Genomic DNA, 24,494 nt, shown 5'->3' on the forward strand with positions numbered 1-24,494 from the left:
CTGTCAACTGGCCACAAGAAAATATCACCTTGGGATTTATAAATTTAAGTCTCTCCTTGCCCCAAATTTGTCTCCACATATAATATAATATAGAGATTTAGCCAAACCTAAAGGCAGAGTTCCTGGGCTGGGTTGTTCAAAGCCCGATTAAGCTAACCCAGGATAAGCGAAAATTTTGATTTGAGTTTTGCAACTCTGCGGTGAGGTTTTTTGTGTATTGTTTGGCCTTCTGTTTTGAGGTTGAATAATCTCAACATACACGAAGCAAAAGCAGTTAAAAACATTTGTACACAAGAAAAATTTATAATTTCGCTTAACTTTTAATCCTGGGTTAGCGCCAACCAGCTTCCAAACAACCCAGCCCTGTTTACAACAAGTTAACCTGGCATAAGCCCATGATCCAATTGAAATCCTGCACTTGGTCAGCAGTCAACTTAAAAAAAACAATTGACGTCAATGAGCTCTAAACTTGAGTGTGTGATATGGTCACATGATACTGGTCAGCGGATACCTTGTTTTGACAGGTGTCCATTTACCATAACATGGATGTGCAATATTAAACATTAGGATGCTATAAACCAAGGCAGCATGTTTCTGACAACCTATTAGCTGGAATGTAACCACCATCTTACACAACTCTGCTGCCATCATCATCGTTGTCATGCGTACGCACCCACGAACAACACCACTAGCCATGATAACCATGAGAAAATCAATTCATGGGGTTACTTTTCTTTCCTATATGAGTATGGGGCTCTGCTTGGCAGCCCCTGCTCCGCTGTTAAATATAATATGTGGAGACTTTGGTTTTCTTATTAGTAAATAGGTTGAACAGGAAAATCATCCAGGATTTTTATTGTTCAAACACATTATTAGAGTTGTTTAAACTATTTTCTAGTCTTTGCATCCCCACATGTTCAGCACTGTTCACTAATTTTAAATACAAGAATCTAGTCTCCATTTACCATTACTTCCCTCAAGGAGGTAAAATTATGTCACCTTGTTACATTTACGGACAATTTAAGCCCGTCTACATGTCATTGGCATCCCACTTAACTATTCTAGCAACTTGGCAAAGGTGAAGTTTTGAATTATTTAAGTTGTTTACATGACACTTGCATAAACCAAATTTAATCCTCTGTGTAGTGGTACTTGTTAAGTTGAATGTACCAAAGGAAAAATAAAAGTGGCTAAAACCATTTATAAACCTTTGATAAATGCATTGAATGATTACTAAAGGCAATCGCAATTGTATTATTCTCCTTATTTGAGAAAATCAGACCTTCATAACTAACTGCTTGTGAACTGCTTGTCATCACTTGACAACAACCAGTTTACTTGACATTATTTTCCCTTATTATAATTAAGCTTATTATCATTGTGTAAAATAATGTCTACCATGTTTACGTTAAGCTTATATTCACTGGCTGGTAACCTGTACGTATTCAGCGTGTCTCAGTTTCTTGTTAATAAATTCGATTGCTGGCGGCTCCCTCTACTATTTGTTGTATGTTTGTCTCTACTTAGAATAGAAATGTTCTCTATATGGCTTAGCAGAGCGAAAGAGAATAGAATTGCTAGTTTTAGTCCGTTGAATCAAGAAAATACAGGGACCTTGGGTCCACCTTTGTACAGCACATACATTCTGGTATAATTTATTATAAAACACAACTACTTGTAGTGTACTGGGAAAGATTTCCGTATAACCCCATACATTTATTATGTATGCAGAATTATTAATTATGTATGCGCTCTATTGTTTTTGAAGACAATAGCAACTCCCTAAGGTATTGAATATATACATTGATAATTACTACTTACTGTGTGAATAAAAGAGGATTTGATTGTGCGCTGTGGCACGCTATCGCGCGTTGTCTTTTCACCAATTCTTTTCTTCCCCTAGCTCCATTCTTCCCCCTTTTTCTTCTCCATGTTACCCAGGCTCGTTACAGATTTTTTCCTTTTTTTTCTTGTACCTCATCAAGTCTCGAGCCACTTACCTTTCGCACACCTCTCGCTTACCAGTCTCTCTTCTATACCACTACACTATGAGGTTCAGTTGAGAATTACCCCTCCAAAAATAATTTTTATTTTAATTGACTCATTCAGATTCCAAAAAGTTAACATTACATTTACTTATTCATGTGTTTAACACATGTTGCATGCTGCACGAAAACGTGCATCGCATGTGTGGGTCCCTGGTGAATAAAAGGAGGGGGGGATGATTTCTTTCTGTCTCCCAATTGTTTCTGACAGTCAACCACAGTCTAAACTTTGTAGACCCAGACACAAGTGCGCACACCCAGCGCATTGAAAATACATGGTGGGGAGTCAAACGAAGCATGCCTCGTACAGGAACATCCAAAGATCTCTTCGAAAGCTATCTACAGGAATGGTTGTGGTGTCAGCACTACGGAGATGATCCTTTTGGAAACATTATCAAGCATATCGCCGACTTATACGAATTGAGCAAAGATGCTTAAATTGTTCCTCGTACCACTGTATGCACTGTTTGTGATCTGATCGCCACTTCATGGAGGAAAGAAACAAAATACACAGCTCCATCGCATGGGTCTGAATTTGAGGAAGGAAATCGAGGGCAAAAAAACGCGGAGAGACGCGACAGGTAAGCTAGAATTTTATTTCACTTTGTTTACATTTACAAAATTAGTATAATAGTCGCTAACCCGCGCAACAGATTATAGCTAACCGCAAGCAGGCCTAAAACAGTATTTTTAAGCTTTTTTAAACTAGCGAATAGGTCTAAATCGCTATTATTTGAAACAGTTTTAAGCCTACGCTCAGTTTAAAAATACGGTAAATGCCCCCAAAATTTTGATATTTCGTTTCGGTTTTCCGTAATTTAGACCTAAAACTCGAAAAATTATTCTAAGTCTCCAAAAAAATCGTTCCGTTTTTGCGTATTTTAGATAGAAAATTCGAAAAAAAATCAAAGTCTAAAAGTATGCGACACGTTGCAAAAAAATGGTAAAATTTAGAGTTATTCAAATCAGATAAGTCTCAAAGGAGCGCTATTGTTTTCGCTATTGTTTAGTTAAACAAAGAACTGTGTATGCATAATAAATGTATGGGGTTATACGGAAATCTTGCCGTGTACTGTATTCTTTAGCTTACTTAGACATAAAAAGGCATTTTTATAGACGCTCTTACCTTAAAAACCAGCTTCGACAACGAATCACACGAAGGCCGCCATTACAGATATTTCACTAAAGCCCAGTCTCTCGATCCATCGGTGGGTCACACGGTGGCTGCGCCCGCAGTACGAGTGGGAGTCACGAGACCGAACGAAACCCGAAGATAATGTCTTTTTCTTTGCAGCTAACAAAAATATAGACAATGCCAATGTTGCATTGGCCTCTTCTAATACTTAGCTCGAGAATTTTGGGTTTAATCTGACTAAGAATAGTATTTTTGTTCAAGATCAGGAGCCCATTTGTCAAAATAAACGACGATCGAGTCGCCCTAAGCTCGCGTTTTCGCCGCCCAGTTAAAAGTTTGGAGACTCAAAGTCTGTAATTTTTTTCAGTTTTTGTAAACTAATATGGTTTTTGGAGTTGTAAATCCATTTTCGTGCATGATATTTAATGTCGTCTCCAGTGAGAAAAGATGCCCAGTCCTAATGCCTTTTGACGCTAAGACAGTTCAGTTTTTCCCGCCTGCTGAGTCCTGATTGGTCAATTCAAATTTCAGGCGTTCCAGCAGTATGTAAGGTGGGTTGCGATGTGGCAGACTAGCACAAAATGTTTCTGATAATCATGTGTTCCACAGATTCAAATTCCAAATACGCAACCTTGTTTTCAAGAAAAACCGTGTTGCATCATGTTTCGGATACTTGGAAATTATATACTATACCTTAGTCTGTGTCGGTATCGGTAAAACACGTATTCTCGATCATGGTTTAATGTGTGTCCTCCCGTAATACGGAAATCCAGTTAATATCGACTGAACGTCTCTTCTTTGATGGTCTTTGCACGGGGAGGAATCCCATATATATAAGGGGCGGGGGTGTCCGTCGGAAGTTTTGAAAAGAACCCCTACGACGTACCAAGATCCTATCTTGAGGGCGTGGCCTGAAATGTTTTTCACCCCTAAGAGGTACCAATTATAAAACAACGAATTAGGGTATGTCATGTTTGTTTCGGCTTAATACCCTAAAAGGTAATGCAAAAGCTCCCGCTGTGAATCTTTGAGGCTGAACTCCCTAAGAGGTACCACAACCGCGTTTTCAACCCCTTAAGGGCCCATTAACCGATTTATGCGCGCGTTCGCGTGCGTTGCTAAGGAGGTGAAATTTCACTTCCGGTTACTTACGTCAGCCTGAGCGCGGAAAATAAAAACAACTCAATAACTTGCAAATTCGCTTACATTTTAGATGTTTTTCTTTGTGTTTCGCAAAATGCAAAGTAAAAAAAGTACAAGGAAAGAGAAAAACTAACTCCTCGTGGCTTTGTTTGATCTTACCGAAGTGCGCTGGTAGTGTAAATTGCTCACGCGCTGATAGGGTTTTTCCGATATATATCGGGCGCACTTCCGGTTTCTTTAAATGCTAAAGGAAACGCGGTTTTTCATTAAATCCAGCCTTTTTCGACGGATTTCGATTAAAGCCAACGTTGGAAAGATAGCTATGCGTTCTTTTTTCAAAATCATGCTTTTTTCAGAAAATAACGATTTTTTTAATATTTTGAAATTCTCTCAAAATCTGACCTTTTAAAAATGAAACAAAATCTATGCATAGCGTAATGAGGATTTAAATTAAAATATTAAATCAATGAAAAAAATCCCGATAAAGTAATTTTCCTGGGAGCCTTTGCGTTTTTTTCAGTATTAGTCACATGACCATGGACGTGGCCTGATGACGTCATCACTGGTGTTACTGATCATCAAAAAGTTAAAACACATGAAATAACTCTGAACTAAACAAAATGATGAGGTTATCTGAGAATAAATCTTCCTTAGCAACGGCTCGAAAAGATCGGTTAATGGGCCCTTAAAGGTACGACGAGCAATCCCGTCCTTCTTAAATGGGAGTTTTCCCCGGGGTCTTTGATCTGTTTGGTGAAACTTTGATTACATCATGTTGCGTCATTGCTTGTTTATACGCCTAATTAGCCTTGATTAGCCTTGGTAAATCAGCTGTCTACTTGTTTTGATCTAACTCTATAACTATGGCTTTGTAATCCCGGGTGTAATAGAGCCGAAATATTGTAACAATCTTTTTGCATTGTAATAAGCCAAAGCTTGGACTGGTCTTGTTTATGTTATATTTAAAACTGTCAAATGGCGCTGAATTTTGAGTATCCCTTCGGTGATCGTATTAATGTAACAATCAATTGACTATGTGAACAGTGCCAAGCAACACTCGAAGAAAAAATTCGTATCCACGAGCGGGCATGCAATATCCTCTATGTAGTATATGAGTCAGGAGACTGAAGTAACCAAGGGTTTTCTAGTCAGCCTCCAGGTATTATGTATCTATGGAGATTTAAGACAAAAAAAGCTATGAAAAGAGAATGAGATATGTACATAAAATTGGAAAAAAAGAGCATATAGAAATATTACTTGTTTTCAGAATGTTGTTCAGACAGTAAATAAAGTTTCAGATGTTTCAAGAAGTTGAAGGTATTGAGATCTTCAAGATGAGTAAGGATATTGTCCCAGAGAATAGTCGCTGTATAAACAATTGTTTGTTCACCAGAATCGGTACCCACTTTAGATATGTATAGATTTTGTCTAGATGCATATCTGGTGTGGTATCCATGTACTTCACTGGCGTATCGAAAGAAATCATGAAACAAGCTTGGTAGTAGGCCTTTGTGCCAAGAATGCGTGAATTTCAGAGCTTGTAGTCTATAAACATTAGTTACTGTGAGAACATCTAATAAGTTTAGCAAGAGGAGTGCACTTTCGGTCTGTTCACCAAAAGTTCTTGCAAAGAATATAAGCCTGATGGAATGATTTTGTTTAGATTGTACTTTATCGATGTGGGTTTTATACGCACTTCCCCATGCAAAGATGGCGTATGAAATGTAAGGAAAGATGATACTACAATAGAGTTGTTTCATTTGTGAAAGAGTTAAGAAGTGTCTAAGTTTAGCTAGTATACCATTATTTCTTGAGATTCTAGGGCACACATAGGATATATGATGTTTGAAGGATACTGTTTCATCGAGCAATACGCCAAGGTATTTGATTTGATCTTTACGTTCCAGTAAATGAAACGTACCATCTTCATTTTCAATTTTGATATTACCTTCAGAGTCTATTTTCTGTCGAGATTTAATGATCATAAAGTTAGTTTTTCAAAAATTGATTGACAATTTATTAATGTCGCACCAAACTTTTACTTTTTTCAATTCAGAATTCATTAGTTGCTCAAGAGCGTTAAGATCACGTGTACTGGCAAATACGTTTGTATCATCAGCAAATATCCGAAATTTCAAAGTATCAGAACAGTATGGTATCTCATTAATGTAAATTAGGAATAGGATTGGTCTGAGCGAACTGCCTTGTGGGATTCCACAAGTTACTGTTTGTGTCGAGGAAACAGTATTCATCAACTGAACATACTGCCGTCTATTCGCCAGATAGCCCGAAAAAAATTGAAGTAGCACACTTTTTATCCCAAGAAGTTCAAGTGCTCTTATCTCAAGAAGTTCAGTGACACGTCCTTTGTCGGCTGGTAGTATAACAAGGTTGTTGTCGTTTTTCAGTCGTTTCAGTGCTTGTCGGTCAAGTTGTTGTCAGGTACAGAGGCTGATTCTACCCTGGAAGCAATTCTGCTTCTGATGTTATCCTTGGCAGATGCTGACAAGTCTCGCTGACGAGACAGAACCGCCTCAACACTAGATACAATAGACTCTGTCGGTATCCGTTTAGGCGTCACTGAGTGTTTTAGTCCGTAGGACAGTACGTGAGTCTCGGTTTTGTCTAAGGGTCGGGAAGAAATATTCCTGACCCAGTTATCGTCAGTTTTCGGTCGTTTTTTGTCTTTACTGCGTTGAAGTCTTGTAAGTTTTCGTTCTTGTTCAGTACGAACGCGGTCTGTGGAGTGAATACGGCTTGTCTCCTGTTAATTTTCCTTGCGAGCTGATGTGTGACTAAAACACTTTTGACAATGCTTGCATGAATACGGCTTCACTCCTCTGTGTGAGTTCGTTCATGTTCCTTACAAGCTGGTGACCGACTAAAGCACTTGTTACAATGCTTGCAAAAATACGGCTTCACTCCTGTGTGGATTCGTTCATGTTGCTTCCAAGCTGATGGGTCGCTAAAGCGTTTATCACAATGTTTGCATGTATATGGCTTCTCTCCTGTGTGAGTTCGTTCATGCACCTTGCAATCTAGTGAGCGGCGAAAGTTCTTTTTACAATGCTTGCATGAATAAGGCTTCTCTCCTGTGTGAGTTCGTTCATGATCCTTGCGAGCTGATGACCGACTAAAGCACTTATTACAATGCTTGCATGAATACGGCTTCACTCCTGTGTGGGTTCGTTCATGTTGCTTGCAAGCTGATGGGTCGCTAAAGCATTTATCACAATGTTTGCATGTATATGGCTTCTCTCCTGTGTGAGTTCGTTCATGTCGTTTGCAATCTAGTGAGCGGCGAAAGCTCTTTTTACAATGCTTGCATGTATACGGCTTCTCTTCTGGGTGAGTTCGTTCATGTTCCTTGTAAGGTGATAACTGGTCAAATAACTGGCCACAACGCTTGCATTCGTGTGTCTTCTCTGGTACCTCTGTCGCCATATTCATCAAAGCAGGCTATGATTAGCTGAAACATAATGTCGCTTTACGTCGAAAAACAATCCTTCTGTTCGTCGCTAACCCTAATGTTGGACTTGCTTTCCTTTCAAGGCATCTTGTCAACTGTGCTGCCATATACCTATCAAAATCAGACAAAAGTATCATATAAATAGAGTGGTTTTGAAATGAAATCGAAAGTAATCAGGCAATTACTTTGGTTTTACTACGGTTTGATATTGGAAATCTGAAATCTGAAGGAGCATAAAATACTCTTGAGGTGAGGATTGCGCCGCTGGTAGGGTAATTACCACTATCAGATATTTCTGTGACTCGCGTGACTACAATTTAACGAAAGTAATAAAAGTTTCACAGGTCGGTTTAAAGCTTGTAAAGGCTACTTGTTATTATACTATAACGTTTTTAAAATCTTACGTTAAAAGCCAAATGAATGGGTTTTAATGCCAAAGTTTTGAAATACTGCTCCCTAGCACACTTAAAGCCCTGTCATTAGTTATCAAGGGATTTTGATTGCTAATGACAAAATATTGAACATATTTATCACTTACTTTAAAAACCCGCATGCCTATTGGTCCTATTGCAGACATTATGGCTGTGTGTCTATTTGAGAATAACACTGAGTAATACTCAGTCTTAACAAACCCTAATATATCGGTCAACAGCCACGAAACACAGTGCTTTCTGCAGTTATTTCTACCGATTTTTTTTTCCCAAAGAACTTAAGCAATAGAAGATTTTTGTCTGTGTTTACATAGCCTCATCTAAACACGGGGGGGGGGGGGGGGGGGAGGCGGGGTTGGGAGAATTCAAGGCAGTTATGTAAACCCAAGATGTAGTCCAGGGTCTGAATAACTTTCAAGAATTCTTCCAACCCTATGAGTGTGAGCTATGTAAACATGCACTCCTTTTATAAAATATTTCTCGAAAAGTGAGGTTTGCATACTTTCATCTAAACACACCTATAAACCAATGAGAGCAAGGTACTAATAATTTATAAAAGTTGACCAAGTATCTCTTGCTCCATACATTATAAATTACTGGATATTCCTACATGCATCATCCTTGTGATTTATTTAATTACAGAGAATGTAAGAAACAGTTGCACATACATGTAGCTGCTTATAACTCGGCTACAAATGATGCAAACAAAAATACAAAATTGCACTCATAAAGCGTAATCATGAACATTATTTCAGTTTACTGTGCTCCAAATTTGAGATCCAAAGATCTAACATTTGATCTACATATCATTTTCACGTATCTTATAACATAGTTTATTTTATTTTTTTATATCTTGTTTTTTCCCCCCAGCATTTCAAGGTTTTTCTCATTATATTTTGCAATGATTATACAACTTACTTTTTGAGCATTTTTTTGGCAACACTTTTGTAAATGTATAAGGTGCAGTGCTCTAATGACAAGTGTGCTGGACACTGGCTCAAGCAGTCTGGGTTCCAGTCCTGACTGGGATCAGGCTCGCTTAGTTTTTACTATTTTGAGTAGTTTTTTTGCTTATTAAGTTTAATGTATTCTTTTGCTGAATGATATTCTATGTATTATGCAAAATAAAATGGCTGTTGTTGTTGTTGTTGTTGTTGTTGTTGTGAGATATGGTTAACCCTTATAATTATTGGGAGCTGACCACCTTAAAGTCAGTGATATTTAATTTAGGCTACCCTGAGAGCTATTTAGGTTAGCCAGGGCAATATAGTTTTAGTAATCTTGTATTTTTTGGGGAAGGAACCTAAGTTTACAACCCCTGCCAGGGCTGTGGTTTTTATTAGTTTCCCTCACCATTTTTTTATTTTTATTTTTGTGCATACTAATCATTGTAATTTCTTTGTATCTTTTTTATGGCAAATAAAAATAAAATAAAATAAATAAATGTTTAGGTTGACTGGAGTGCTATTTAGACTAACCAGGGCAATATCAATTTTAGGTTAACTGGAGTGTTATTTAGGCTAACCATAGCAACCTTTAGTCATTTTACCTTTTTATGTTTTAAACACACCCCCTTGTAATGATACACATTACGAAATAGTTGGCATGATAACAGGATACTGATAATTTACATCTGAAAAGAAGAAAGGTTTACATCAATTCATAACAAAGTCACCTCAGCCTCATTTCTGTGCTAAAGCCAGATCATGATCAGTACGCACAGAACTGTAAAATGGGTTATTATATCACCTTTTAGTGATTAAATTTATCTTCAGCCCAAATGTGTCTCTGCATATTATACAAGTGTCCTTATTACGGTGTAGTTGTGAAACTGAAGAGGCAAAACATTAACTGTTTTTATTTTTGAAACACCTAGATTAATTATTGACTATGCTTAAGTAGTGTAAACTATTTTCTCACAGTAATTCACTACAAAGTCACTTCACTGAAATTATGTTCAACTACAACAAGATCAACAAAACCACATTTTCACTTTAAATTAGTGCCACAAAGCAATCAAATAATGACAATCAAGTAAAACGAATCTAAACGTCTGTGCAAACAGTGAATATGTAGTAGTACTTGTCAAATGGACTGAGGAAGAAAAAAATTACAGAAACCATTTCAAACCATTTGAATAATCAGAGCCAAAGACAATCATTCTTCTTTGATTTTTCATAACTACTACTTTTAGTCCTTTCAATCACAATGGTAAAACACGATGACAGACTACAGGGACCTTAAGTGCAACTTAAGAACATTTGCCCCCATTGTTACTGTGTATCCTTACTGCGCATGCAATTCATGTCACAATGTCACACTACAGTAAAAACCAGCGTGCAAGAACCTACATTTTTAGAAATCTGGTAAAACCATGGGTGTCTTGTACTTTGAGTAGTTATTGGCAATTTAGGCTAAGTAGGTTCTTAATTAGTACTAATTAGGATCTTAACTCTTATGAAGGAGATATAGTTGTTGATTACTAAACTTGGGTTTGGTCCTTGAATATAAAGTAATTATTCACAACTGTATTATATATTCTCCTGAAAACACAAATTTGAAACCTTAAAGTCACACTCCTCGGTTAAAATGTTTATCATAATTAAAAGTAACCCAAATTTAAGAACCTGCTTGATCTTGGTTGGCTAAACAGGTTCTTATATTTTGGGTATTAAAATGGAAAATTTCTGCCAGCAGGTTCTTAAACCACTAGGCTCTCACAAACCGGTTTTTATTGTATGTAATAAATCAAGCGCACATACTACAAAAGAAATATAAGCAAGAATAGGGCTTGACATCAGGTATTTGCTGACTTCACCTGCAATATACTGGCTTAATTAAATGGTCGGTGATCAGACCCCCTCTTTTCTTTTCATAGACAACAACAACAGTTTATTTCTACTACTGGAGTAGATCACTTCCTTTTCTGATTTTTCCATCTAAAAATAAAATTCCGAGAAAATCTGTACGTGAAAAGTTACAAATATTTCGCCTGTTTTGCTTTTGTCCGAGTGAAGTTTCGTCGAACGTGGACGAGCAAGACTAATAAGTATTCTTCCTCGAATCTCTCTTCGATTTTTTTTTTTTTTTCGTTTTTACTTCTTGACCTTCTTGGCAAAAGTTGATCTCTACCTTACTACATCATTTGGCAAGCTTTATAATTACAGTTCTGTACGTGAGAACAAGCTAGGACATTTTGGACGCAAACGGCCTTAATACAAGCACGATTTACCGTCTGTGGTATTAGCTATATTATGATGCGATGAAATGAGGTGACCCTGTTTTTTGTAAGATTAGCCTGGCTTCAATGAGGCATTCTTATAAACTCTCTTACCTTGAAAAAGCAGCGACAACAACTTGCACAGCAAATCACACGATGGACGCCATTTCACTAATTACACTGGAGCCCAGTCTCCCGATTTTCCAGACGGGTGCGTCACGCAATCTTCCTCCCCCACGAAGGAAGGAGAAAGATTGCGTGACGAGCCAAATTAGCGTCTGCGTAGGAGGCTAGAGGTGTGAATGACTTGAACGAAACGAGTGCCGGCGCGGCGAAGAAAAAGTGTTTTTGATAAGTTCCAGAGACACATTCTCGTTTCTTAAAAACACAGTGGCGGACCGGGCGGATGGGACCTGAATTTTATTTGTCCATCCAGGCAGATGGAAACAAGGATGGGCTAGGTGTGTGGGCCATTTCTGAGGGGGACATTGGGGTTTACGGTATTGCGGTATTGAGATTTTTTCATGCGGTATTTCGGTAATTTAAATCTTGACGTGCGGTATCGCGGTATGATAGAGCCCGGCGGTATACGGTTTTTTCATCCTTTTGGCTGACGGTATTCGGTAGAAGAAGGTCCTTCACGAATATTGCGGTACCGTCCATTTGCGCTCTCCTTTCTCAGGCAGGTCAATACACTATGCAAAACAAAACACGGGCTTAACTGTAGAATACCCGTCCACTCCAAATGCAGCCAAGTAGCCAAGTAGCCACCTGGCTACGCGGCTACTAAGATAAGGTACAGTGAAGCCGCGTAACTGCGTAGCCACGTAGCCGCGTCAGCACGGTAGCATAATACTTAAATTACTTTGACCCCTTCCAATACTCAACTCGAGATTTCTGGGGGTTGCTGTAAGAAGGCGGCTGGGGCGAGTCAACGATCGCTTGGTGCTCGGTTTAATTTTCATATAATTTCACCAAACAAGAAACAAAACCGAGACACCAAGGAAAACGTTTCAATTGACCTCTGCAGAGTTGTTTGGGGTCGACTTCAGACTTCTTTCGCCTGGGCGTGTTCAGTGTAAACAAGGATGAATGATGCGTCTGTAGAATGACTGTAATACTAAAATGAATGTGTGTGAATGAATGTGGACAATGTGGACCGTCAATTCCATACTTCTAGTTGAACTTTATAAAGTTACCCTGCATAAATAAACGGTATGTAACAGTGTCAGTATAAATCTACTAGCGTTCTCTGTATCACGAATGCCATTCTCTGATTGGCTACGCTACCCACTATCTATTCTGTTGACACTAACACGCCAATTGGAAAACAGGAGCTTGTCAACAAACTCACGTTCAAAGGCGCTAAATCGAATCAGTTATGGTAGTCGTGCTAAACCAGGAATAAACGAAACTTTCATTAACATTCTAACAAAACATTTCAAGCCATCGTAAAAGTACAAACTAAACTTTAGCGCAACCTTACTCACGAAGTTTTCTTCGGACCTTCTGGCCTGTAAAAATCTTTCTACAATAATTCAACGTTACAGCAATGTGAAATACAAGTCAATAGTTACTAATTGCACTCAGCAAGTCGTTCCTATAGACTGACGCTTGTTTACAAAACTACCAAAGTTACATCAATAATTACGGTGTCGAGTATGCAGTGGTATAAAAGAAATCAAATTTTTTTTAGTGCCAAACATTAACACGTTTGAATGAGCGTAAGGCTTCTTCTACAGGTAAGAGATCTAGTTCAAACATCGTTCGAATACTTAGATATAGACATAGACATACTTTATTTAACGTGGACAAGTACACACTTAGCTGTTCGCTAGTTTCCAGGTGTTCCACGATTGAAATTAAGTAATGTACAACATTATAAAGCTTAAAAAGAAAAAAAAGAAAGGTATTTACATCAAGCTAATTTAAAAATCACCCGAGCTAAAAGCGATACTTAGAGATTGAATGCTTTAGTCTGTGCCGGTTTCGATAAAACATGTATTCTTGACGTTTATTCTGTGATCTCCGTTAATGAGGACACCCGGATAATAACGACACTTTTGCGCGCAGCGTTAGTGTCCGTATTAAGCGGGTTCCACCGTAACATACGAGACTGCTTCCCTAGGATTCACATTTTTCCCTGGTGACTCTATGAAACATGTTGTACACAAAAAATAGGAAAACAGTAAAATAAAGAGCGAGATTTATACCTTAGAATGAGGTAAACGCGTCGTTTTTATCTCATTTGATCATCGTAATGTTAAACGATACACGTGTCACTAGTGACTTCCTCCTGATAAACCCAACAAGTGAAGCTTTCAACATGGCTTGAACTTTCTGCAGTCAAAGACAACAACATATCTGACTTTTCGCCACCGTGAGCTGCAGCTGGCTCCTGAGGTTGCTGAAGGCACTGATCATGCTCCTTGAGTTTTAAAGAAGCAACTCTTGCGTGTCTTTCTTCATGTTTCTTCCAGTTTGATAACCGACTAAAGCACTTGTTACAATGCTTGCATGTATACGGCTTCTCTCCTGTGTGGGTTCGTTCATGTTGCTTGCAGGTTGCTAATTGGCCAAAGCACTTATTGCAATGCTTGCATGTATACGGCTTTACTCCTGTGTGAGTTCTCTCATGTTGCTTGCAAGTTGCTAATTGGCTAAAGGACTTATTACAATGCTTGCATGTATATGGCTTCTCTCCTGTGTGAGTTCGTTCATGTTCTTTGCAACTCACTAATTGGCTAAAGCACTTGTTACAATGCTTGCATGAATATGGCTTCACTCCTGTGTGAAGACGTTCATGTTCCTTGCAATTTCCTAATTGGTTAAAGCCTTTCTCACAATGCTTGCATGAATACGGTTTCTCTCCTGTGTGAGTTCGTTCATGTCGCTTGCAATCTGATGAGCGGCCAAAGCCCTTATTGCAATGCTTGCATGTAAACGGCTTCAGTCCTGTGTGAGTTTGTTCATGTCTCCTGCGATTTGATGAGCGACTAAAGCACTTTCCACAATGAATGCATTGGTACGGCTTCTCTCCAGTGTGAATTCGTTCATGTTGCCTATGAGATGAACGGTCGCTAAAGCATTTATTACAATGCTTGCATGTATATGACTTCTCTACTGCGTGTTTGTTCATGGTGCGTGTAAGCTGATAACTGCTCAATAAAACACGAGTCTCGTCAAGTTTGCTGCGAAGATAGATGTTTCTGCTGTATTCCTAACAAAACGACAAAAAAATATATAGCTTTGTTATTGATCGGGCAGATACATGTAGGTGGGAACCCGGTTCACAAGTCGTGTTCAGAGCACAGCCATGCGGAAAAATTCATCATTACAGCATTCACTAACTGTGCCGAGACTGGAACAACAATCTACATCTGGGAAATTCTTTTAGGATAAGTGCTGGAGTAGATCAGTTACAGTCACCGATCTAACTGTAATTTACTGAATACTGATGAATAAATTTTACTTTTTGAGCCATTCAAGCAAGCTCAGTCAGGACCTATTGGCGTAAATCTTAAGGTGAATGAATAATTCCCAACGCAAACACGAGCTTGCCATGACTGTCTTGTAAGGAAGCTTTTGAGGGCAACTTGTCAGTATAATAGTATCGGTCCATAACCCTGCAAGAAAAAAGAACTCGACCAATATTTCTTTAACGAGGACTTCACGCTAGTCCACTAACATGTATCTCAGTGGTTTGAGTACCTGACCTGTGTGAGAGTTTTGAAATTTATTTTGGTTTATTTAAATCCCCTTGTATGTGTGTACAAGCTTACTTCTAGGTAGTGTGAGCCCATGCAGTTCAATAAATAATAATCATCATCTTTTTAGTGAATTACACCGGCTCAAGAACAAGCTACTACTAAGAGAATTAGGCAGCATTAATAGGCTTTAAACTAATAGCCACACGTGTTGTTCCATTCTGTCCTTAATGAAAGTGCGCTACATGTATGAGCAAACTCATGAATACAAAAGGTGAATGAAATTACCAGTACGCATATAATTATTTTTTCTTTGATTTCCATCCTTTAAATAAAATTAACTCTTAACAATATCTAGATTCTCAGGCAATCTCAGGTGATCAGTTTCATAAATATTTTTACATTTTTGGTTTGTTGGTAAAGGATCATTTGTCCTCAGTTCTTCAATGACATGCACATAGTGTTTTAGCATAATACAATTATGAACAGTATATGTCAAAATAAAAATTAATATACCGGGAACTGGAATAACTCAACAAAATAACAAACCAAAAGTAGCTACATTAATTTGCGCTGCAATGCAAATTAAAATTCAACAATAATTTGGCCTGCTCTCAGCCAATCATAATAAGGTAATTTTCTCAGTCAAATAATAACTTCTGTAATCTAGTTTGCAAGTTCTACAATAGCTGGATAGCCCCTAGATGGAGGTGTGCTGTCATGAAATACCTATACTGGTATGTACCATCTAAGGGGGGTGTGATTTTGGTACCCTTGATCTAGAAAGGGGTATCCATATTTGAACAGGGTATATGATATTTCAAATGCATGAAAACCAATTTTCAGCAGTGATTTCCATTTATTTGTAGATAATTTGTTTAACCAAATTTCTAGAATGTGATATCAAAAAGACAAATAAAGTTAAACACAAACTGATGACCCATGGCACCCACCCTATTTTTGTTCTGGCCTAGCATCTCCCCTACATCTATTTTCCATAAAAATACACCACATCTACAACTAATAATAATTGTTATATGGTGAATCAGAACATTCTGATTGGCTCTTCCTTAGTTGGGATTTTGCCATACACAGCATTTCCATGGAAATGGTCATAAGCTGTGTATCTTTTGTTATTCAAAGCCATGTCAAATTCAAAATCTGCACCTAAAACTAGTGCCATAATTACAATAAACTACTTGCTAAACTGGCTTCCCCAAGCTATATTGGGGAATAGTGTCCCTTGGTTGTTTTTGCATGAACAGCCCTGCACTCAGTCTGTACTGCCACGACCTCGGGTCAATATTCCCCAGTACAGACCTTGCATTTGATTGGTAAGGGGTTAATATTAATATAAAGATTTACCCAAGTCTAAATGCGGAGCTCCCATAAAATACTAATCATTTATTCAACACAAAAGAAATTCATCAATACATATTTCATCAATCTGAATTAAAATTGAACAAAACAAACAAATCTACATTTCAGGTAATTCCCCAGTACTGCATTGCACATCCTTACGGCGCATAATTTATGGTGTCATTAGCATGCGTTCGTGCAAGCACACATTGAAAACATGGCGGATTTGCCTTGATATTGAGTTCTGTCAGTTGAAAAATGGCTATAGCTCACTAACGAGCTCAGGCAGCCCAAATTTTTTTCCAGTCATTTTAATCAACTAATCATTAGCTTTGCGTGAGAAAAGACTGATATGATTTCTATTGTTGAAAATTGAATAAATAGCAGCTGCACTGTAGTCTTTTCTATTTTGCAATTTGATAGCCATGGCAAGCAATTTGGTTCCAATATTTTAACAAGGATTCAGCTGTCTGTCAAAATCAAACTTAAAAAGTTTATTTGTGTCCGACACAAGTATTGACTGTAGTTTGAGACGTGTTTTCATGAGTCTGGGCTCACAAAGAGTTTACAATAACTTGGAATGCATTCTTCTAATAAGCATTAAAAAACGCTAAAATGGGACATTTTCAATACCTCACCGCTCCTTAACGAGCACAGGCACCTCCCTTTTTTATTTTATAATAAAGTTCTCATATGATAAATATTCATTGGAAAAAGTTTGAACAAAAATCTATGTGCAGTTTTATTTCAGGGGAATTACCTTAAACACAAACACAATATGCATTTCATCTAAGTATCAAAGACCAACTTCTCAATGCTGGATGACCGGATGAACGAAATGCTTAAGAAAATTCATTCAAGATTGATTATCATTCAAGGCATTTTAGAAGCCGAAGTCCAAATTCTCAAAGAAGTGCAGTGTTCAAGCTTAATAATTATTCACGCTAAAGTGTAATTTGAATATTATTTTTGCTGACAGTTTTGCATTCATTTTATCTCTTGTAGCTTTAACAGTGTTTTACCTTTAAAGAAATTCACTAATAAGCATTTTACCAAACCGAATAAATTGAAGTTACAAAAAAACAGGAAATCTCCATGCATTATAAACACTTTAGAAGCAAATCACCATGTGTGAGGATCGAAAAGCAACTCCTTTTTTGGTTTCTAACCGTTACAGAAAAAGACATTTTAGCAGTCTACAAAGCAGCTAAACAGCACTCCTGTTAGCCTAAATACCACTTTGGTTACTAGCCTTACACATTGCAGTAGCTTGCCGTCAGAACTACATGTATGGTTAGCGGATTTGCATTATCGTTCCTCAATATTTATAAAAGTATAATCACTAGAAACCTTATTGGTAGTGGATACCCCCTTTTTCGTTTGTGAGGTGCACATAGCTATCAAATAGCCATGCAATAGGATTTGAGATGGAACAATAACAAGAAGAGGAGAAAAGTATTTGCTAGAGAGGAATAGTCAGTGAAGTTGTTCTTTTTGCTGGATTAGAAGAGAATAGTCATCAGTTAAGTTTGGAAACATTAAAGTCTTCATCACAAAAGAGTGCTTCACTGTTCAGCTACAACAAGGTTGTAGAGTCAAGGTGAATAGAATAACTCGTACTTTTAATACACTCGAATTGAACATTACATCTTAGTTGCCAAACTCAGAATACAGCAGCCCACTCGGTTGTTGCATCAAAGCAAGGCTAGTTGTGCCTCTGTGCCAAGTTAACAGTTTTAAATTAACAAAAGAAATTAAAAAATAATAATAATAATAATAATAATAAACCTTTTCACAAACATGAAGAAAACAAAAAAAAGTTAAAAGTCTTGTTGCGTCAATGATCTGGTCTGGTTTATTTCGCTATGCCTATGAGTTTTTGTGTTCCTGAATGCCACCAGAACGGAGTGAAATCTTCAACAGGAAAAAAAGTTTTTTTTTTAGTTTCGCCATTCGCCTCTGAGGGGAAAACAGACGAAGGAAAGGAGTTCATGATCACTGAGGGAACTGTAAAAGTTTGTTTGCAACATTTCAGGCTAGAAGATCTCAGAAAATGTGTCACTGATTGTATTTTGCTCCAAGTCATTGTCATTTGGCTCAATGTTTTCACTGGTTTCAATGAGGGGGCAGTTGAAGTTCATTCGCTTGGTGATTCCACCGTAATATTTATTTCGTGCAATTTGGTCTGAATAAAGTGGTGGCAGACAAAGACAACTTTTTTTGAGACAGAGGATGTATTTGAAGAGGAGCTTTCCTTTACCTCGGGGAAGGTACTGGCCATGCAAATCATGTTAGAACAACTCCAGACACCACATAAGAGCTCATCATTAAAACAATTTTCTAAAATCTTCCAACCTGAAAATGTAGCGAACAAACTTCACTGCTCACAGCAATTGTGAACTGAACTTCCTTTGTCTCAGTGAATTGCATGGATCCACTATTTTTCCTTAGAAGTGAACGGTGGACAATTTCTATCCCTTCTGGTGGCATTCAGGAACACAAAAACTCATAGGCATAGCGAAATAAACTGGACCAGATTGTGGACGAAGCAAGACTTTTCTGGGGAGCATTGTCAAAACAGAACGCTGAGGCCCAACTAGCCTCACTTTGATGCAACTCGTACCGGGCGATGACCGAGTGGTCCGCCATATTTGCATAGGGTGTGTATAACTACCAAAACAATTCCTGTTACGTCATTGGCTCCTTACACATTACACACATGTGGGACTAGCCAAGACACTACAAAGGTGATCTTAAAAACATTGAGATTAATCTACAACATGAGATAACCAAATTATGACTGCTGCTGCTGCAACATTTGTTCACTCTAGGCTTGCTTACTTCAGTAGCAATTAAGTCTGGTTCAGAAAGATACTTGAGCAAGGTAAAGTCTGCATACGAGCCAAGTGGCCCATCAGACCGGAGCTTATCCTGCTTTCCGCTGCATGAAGCAACTAGGAGTATTTCTATTCTCCCCTGGATGGGATGCTAGTCCATTGCAGGGTTACCCCCAGCATTAAATTTGCTGGTACCCATTTATACACCTGGGTGATGAGAGGTACTTTGAGAGTAAAGTGTTTTGCCAAAGAACACAACACAATGTCCCTCGCCAGGGCTCGAGCCTGGACTACTCAATCTGGAGATGAGCACAGTAACCAAGAGGCCACTGCACTTCCACAAGGCTTTGATTGTAGCTGCTGATAATTTGAGCCAAGCCTATGTAACACATTGCCCTAGAGATATATGCCCCACAATAGAACAGAGTTAGTACTAAAAGTTAATGGATGATCAACCAAGGGTCTGTTTACATACTCTGATCACGCATTCAATCTGGAATGCGCTATCACAATTCATGAGTTAAAAATATCTTGTAGGCCTGATAAGGTTTTGGTGGTAAACATGAACAAAGTAGGATAATCATAACTAATATAAATCACGGAAAAGTCCCTTCACTGAATGTTCAACAACAAAAATAAATTTAATTTCACCAAACTTTAATGTCAAAATTCGAGCAAATTATTTCATGTGGCATTCGCGTAAACCAAATCGATCTGAATGTGATACTGGTCAACTGGACAAACATGGAAAAATATAAGTGACTAAAACAATTACAAAACATTTGATCAATGTCGTAAATGAAAAAAGAGAAATATAGAAATATATAGTACTTAAATCATAACCAAAGACGGTATTTCTCATAACTACTTGTTTTAGTCCTTTGAATCAAAAAAGCGATGGCGTTCGGTTCAACTTGGAATATCATAAAACACAGAAACTATTTTTTGTTATTCAGTGAGATGAAAATAGGTGACTCTGTATTTTTAAGATGAGCCTGACCTCAAAAAGGCATTCTTATGGACTCTCTTACCTTTATAAACCAGCGACAACAACTTGCACAGCAAATTACAAGCAGGCCGCCGCCATTACAGGATTACACTAGAGCCCAGTCTCTCGTCTCTGCATGCGTAGTCCAGTCCCCTCGCTCTTCTTTCTATTCCCCGCTCTACATAAGGACCATAAGAGAGAATCCAAGTTAACTTGCATGCAGTTTTCTGATTTGTCGGCTGAAATGTGTCTCAGTTTCGCGAAGAAGAATACATACATAAACGAACCCGTGCTAGAGGTAGAACTTTATTCCAGAAAGAGAGAAAATACGCCACACTGAAATCAAGACAGAGGTCACGTCGTCTTATCCTGGGCAGGATGGGTGATACTCCCAGAAAAATATTAATTGGGTGGGGTCTTCAAACCTTAACCCTACTTATGATCAAAATCTGCGATTTTCCCTACCCTATTTATGACCTGACAAAAAAAATTCGATACCCTATTTGTGACCTAACAATTTCCTTAAACATAATTTGTGGAGGGCTTTTGTTGATGGTCTTAGGCTTGATCGATATAATGATGAAAAAGTACTTCTTCCAAAAAACATACCCAATTCAAGACTAGGGTGCAAAAACCATACCCTGTTAATTTAAGGTGGTTCGATACAGTTTTTTCTGGACCATACGCGCGGGTCACAGTAGAGACATAACCGACACCGGAAACTGCGTAAGAAAAACCTCTGGCACCCAGGGTGGGCGTAGTCAATCGATAAACCGATAATCGATACTAATAGATTATCGGGAATTATATTAACAAAGGAATTATCCATTGTTATCGACTTTTGCCAATTGATAGGAATCGATAAAAACAATTTTCTGAGTTATCGATTGCCGTTATTAATCGAAAGCAATCGGCGATTGATATCGATTGAATCGATTGATTTCCGATATTGATTTTTATAGACTCACTACGCCTGGTTGTTTTTGAGTGTCGTTCACAACCCTTGCGAGGATTGCCGCTTTCGTACGAACGACGTTTAGTTCGACTGGGATAAATACAGGCACCAACTAAGACATATTATGTATCTAGCCGAACTGTGTTTGGTAGTGCGTCGTTCAAATATAAAAAATATTGTTGCGTAGTCTGGCCTAGTCTTCCACGCAGCCGTTTTTTGGGATGTCACGCAACGCTCCCCCAAACAAACGCGTTGTGTGACATTCCAAAAAACAGCTGCGGAAGGAGACTAGGTCTAGGTCGAAACAAGGAAGGTAAGTCACATGATAATGATGTGTTGACAGATCGTCACAATGACTTGTCACCATCACATTTGAACCAATTAGTGAAGAAAACACTATTCTGTCCATAACTTCTCGTTGAAACAATATTTTTTCGATAGTAAGATCTATCTTGCTATCATAAAATCTTTTATTTCCCAAAATGATGTCCGTATTAAACGGGCTTCTCTGTTACATACGAGATTGCTTCCCTGGGATTCACGTTTTGCCCCGATTGACCAAACGAAAAATTCAAAGCGACTTTATTTCCGGCATTGTGACTGTTATATTTTGATGCTTAAATAAACTAAGCGGCGCCCTCCAAGGACTAAACTGCTTTGACTATAACTAACATGTTCCAGTAAGCTCGATACAAATATATGACTAAATATACGACTAGAGGAAAATTAAGTGAAAGATTTACTCAGTATGCCTTGCAGTGACGTAGCCCTATATCCCTATATCCCGATATATCATATGATCATCGTAATGTTGGATGAGACATGTCTCGTCACTAAATTCCTCCTGACAAATCCAACAGGTGAGACGCTCAACTTGGCTTGAATTTTCCCCACCGTGACTTGTAGCTGGATCCTGAAGGTGTCTTGTTGGTTGATAGTACTGATCATGCTGCTCGCCTTTTGAAGGACTGTTTGTTGCGTGTCTTTCTTCACGTGCCTTCCAGATTGATGACCGGCTAGGGCTTTTTTTGAAATGCTTCCATTTATACGGCTTCTTAACACCTGTGTGAATTTGTTCGTGCCGCTCAAGGGCCGATGAGTCACTAAAGCACTTATGACAATGCTTGCATATAAACGACTTCATTCCTGTGTGAGTTCGTTCATGTTGCTTGCAAGTTCCTAATTGGGCAAAGCATTTTTCACAATACTTGCATGAATATGGCTTCTCTCCTGTGTGAGTTCGTTCATGTTGCTTGCAAGTTCCTAATTGGGCAAAGCATTTTTCACAATACTTGCATGAATATGGCTTCTCTCCTGTGTGAGTTCGTTCATGTCGTTCGCAATCTGATGAGCCACCAAAGCCCTTTTTACAATGCTTGCATGTGTACGGCTTTATTCCTGTGTGAGTTCGTTCATGTTGCTTGCAAGCAGATGAGCTACAAAAACACCTTTTACAATGCTTGCATGAATACGGCTTCTCTCCTGTATGGGTTCGTTCATGTTGCTTCCAAATTCCACACTGTCTAAAGCACTTTTTACAATACTTGCATGAATACGGCTTCTCTCCTGTGTGAATTCGTTCATGCACCTTGCAAGCTGATGAGCTACTAAAATACTTTTTACAATGCTTGCATGAATACGGCTTCTCTCCTGTGTGAATTCGTTCATGCACCTTGCAAGCTGATGAGCTACTAAAATACTTTTTACAATGCTTGCATGAATACGGCTTCTCTCCTGTGTGAGTTCGTTCATGTTGCTTGCAAGATGATGAGCTACTAAAGTACTTTTTACAATGTTTGCATGAATACGGCTTCTCTCCTGTGTGAATCCGTTCATGCACCTGGCAATTTGATAACTGACTAAAGCACTTTCTACAATGTTTGCATGTATACGGCTTCACTCCTGTGTGAGTTTGTTCATGTCGCTTGCAAAATGATGAGCGCCTAAAGCACTTGGTACAATATTTGCATCTATACGGCCTCTCTCCCGTGTGAGTTCGTTCATGCTCCTTGTAAGCTGATAACTGGTTAAAGAACTGGCCGCATTGCTTGCATGCGTGCGCCTCCTCTGGTACCTTGGTTGTCATATCCGTCGAAGCAGGTTATGATTGGCGTAAGCACTTTGCCGCGTTACGACGAAAAACATGTATTCCTTCTGTCGCTAACCCGGATGTTGGACTTGATTGCGTACCAAGGATTCGTCTCAACTTTGCTGTCAACGTAGATTTTTCTTCTGTATTCCTAAAGAAATGACAAAAAATACATGAGAGGTTTTTACTTCACTGACAGGCTGGTTCACATTTGTTAACAGCGCGGCGATGCGACGAATGATACCAATTTTGTTTTCCGTTGCCAAAAGCTATACTGAAATATATTATTTACCCAATTTAAATTTTGCAATACTCTGCCCTTTCTTAGGTTTGAGATATATTCTTTCTGTGTTCTACCAGCATTAAAAGAGGTATTCAGTGGACCTTTACGACATCATTAGAAGATCTTGACTTTGCCGATGATCTGGCCCTACTGTCGCACAGAATACAGGATATGAGGGATAAGACACGAGCCTTGGAGGTACAAAGTGCGAAGGTAGGCCTGAAGATCAATGCCACCAAGACAAAGCTGATGCGTATTGGTACCAAACGTGGTGATGTTGTGTCGGTAGCTGGGAAGCGGGTTGAGGAAGTGGATGAGTTCACATACCTTGGGAGCATTGTAAGCAAGAAGGGAGGCACTGACGAGGACATTCAGGCACGAATTGGAAAGGCAAGACAGGCATTTGCGATGCTGAGACCAATATGGCGATCCACGGCACTAACAACCAAGACCAAGCTGAGAGTCTTTGGGACAAATGTGAAGGCGGTGCTCTTGTATGGTTCTGAAACTTGGAGGCTGACCAAGGGATTGGAGCAGAAGTTGCAAGTGTTTATCAATAAGAGCCTGAGGAACATCTTGCGGATTTGGTGGCCTAGAAAAATCAGCAACAAGGACCTTTGGAGTCAAACAGGGCAACGACCGATAGAGGAAGAGATAAGACAGAGAGCTTGGGGCTGGATCGGCCACACACTGAGGAAACCAGATGGACACGTAGTCAAGAGGGCACTAGAGTGGAAGCCACAGGGGAAGCGAAAGAGAAGGAGACCCCAAAACAGCTGGAGGCGCACGAGAATGGCAGAGTTGGCGGCGAAGCATGTTACGTGGAATGAGGC

General features: G+C 38.8%; 1 pseudogene; it reads right to left on the reverse strand.

Annotated features, from left to right (window-relative positions):
- Positions 1–3,737: 3,737 nt before the first annotated feature.
- Positions 3,738–24,034, reverse strand: LOC145497512 (uncharacterized; annotated as a pseudogene).
- Positions 24,035–24,494: the final 460 nt, after the last annotated feature.

This window comes from Orbicella franksi, chromosome 9 (genome assembly GCF_964199315.1).
Source record: "Orbicella franksi chromosome 9, jaOrbFran1.1, whole genome shotgun sequence".
NCBI lineage: Eukaryota > Metazoa > Cnidaria > Anthozoa > Scleractinia > Merulinidae > Orbicella > Orbicella franksi.